This window comes from Pyxicephalus adspersus, chromosome 9 (genome assembly GCF_032062135.1).
Source record: "Pyxicephalus adspersus chromosome 9, UCB_Pads_2.0, whole genome shotgun sequence".
NCBI lineage: Eukaryota > Metazoa > Chordata > Amphibia > Anura > Pyxicephalidae > Pyxicephalus > Pyxicephalus adspersus.
The window spans coordinates 64,796,903-64,798,515 of record NC_092866.1 but is presented as its reverse complement, the minus strand read 5'-3'; the positions used below and the strand labels follow the sequence as shown (position 1 = coordinate 64,798,515).

Sequence of the window (1,613 nt, the reverse complement as noted above, 5' to 3'; positions counted from 1 at the left end):
ACAGTTTGGCTCTATTTTAAAAAAATGAAATCTGACATTCCCTCACCCTCTTGTGGAGAATCAATTGCTGCCATTGAAACACATGGACCTAAGATATTCCCCACCAGGGAATGTTAGAGAGATTTCTGATTCCCTATTTTATGAATAGATCCCTTTATGTCACCCCTCTGAGAATTAAAGTACACAAAATAATGGTATTTTATTCAGAATAAGTATTTTATTTTGAACCCCACAAACATTCACAGATTAGTATTTTCCCTTCTTTTATTAATCAATTTGTATTGTAAGAAGGAATTGCTGTTCTTTATTCTATGTCATGCTTAACAGTATAGAGTTTCCTGCTTCCATTACCAATGACAGAGCTTGTAGAGTTGAGGAGCAGAAGTCACAGTTCCACTGCTGCACTGAAAACAGTCTGTACATAAGGGATGCTATAAATTTGGGGTCTTGGTGTTTTATTGGGGAAATTTGTCTTAAGAGGAAAAAGATGAGAAGTAAGATATTTTTGATTGTAAAGGATTTAAGGTCAGAGAGCGAATTTGTGCTGGGGAAGCATGCCAAATTCATTCATTCACTGGCTAGTACTAGTGTTCCATATATATATAAGGGACTCTTACCATCTTTATTCCCTTTACATTGCAAAATCATTCTGATATCACAAACAATTTTTAACATCTATTTCCTAAATAGTTACGCAATTGCCTATGGTAGGTGACACCATTATTTTGACATTAACATTAAATAACTATTATAATCCTGAAATTATTCAGAATTTTTATGTATTTTTTATTGCAAAGAATCAAGGGTATTTATAATGTATTTGAAGAAATGTTTTTAGTTTTTTTGTATATAGTTTGATGTAAGGAAATATACAGATTGAATTTATGGTCTGATGAAGTGGTTACTGTTTTTATTCATTAAATTAAATTTATTAAAAATATCCGTTTTATGAAAACAATGTGATTTAAATGTGATTTCCACAAATTACTTAGTGTGGTGAAAGTTTACCTTGTTTGTTCAGTACTTTATATACTTGGTATATTGTAACCAATTATACTACATAATTTTACAAATGTGTGCTACATATCGAATATTATTGCTCAGTGTATATTCAATTGTAAGCATATCATTAGTTACTTCAGATAAAGATTGTATATTAACATGATAATTATTACAATGTTACTGTTGCCATTGAAGCATTTATATACAACTTTGTTACTATATTAATTTATGTTGCTTTTCTTCCTTCTTTTTTTCTCTTCACACTATCGCTTTTCATTTTTTTTCTCCCTTTCCTTCCTCTTTCCTTTATCCTTTTAGAACATACTGAGATATAGAGGTACTGACATGCTCTAATAATCTTTAAGAGGGTTATTAAGTTTCCTGGCTGTATTCAGTTCTGACCTAAATAAAATTACAAAACATTTTGGAAGAAATATACAATATAAGAGGCCACCATTGGAAATCAGTATGGCGAATATCTCCACAGCCACCGTGTATTTCCCTTTGGTGCTCAGATAGGCCGGGATCATGGCAATCCAGACACTGCAGAACACCAGCATGCTGAAGGTGATGTATTTGGCTTCATTAAATCTGTCCGGTAATGTCCTGGC

The 1,613-nt window shown here is 32.1% G+C and overlaps 1 pseudogene; it reads left to right on the top strand.

Moving 5' to 3' along the window:
- The window catches only part of LOC140337774 (vomeronasal type-2 receptor 26-like), a 97,731-nt pseudogene that overhangs the window by 33,260 nt on the left and 62,858 nt on the right, over positions 1-1,613 (top strand).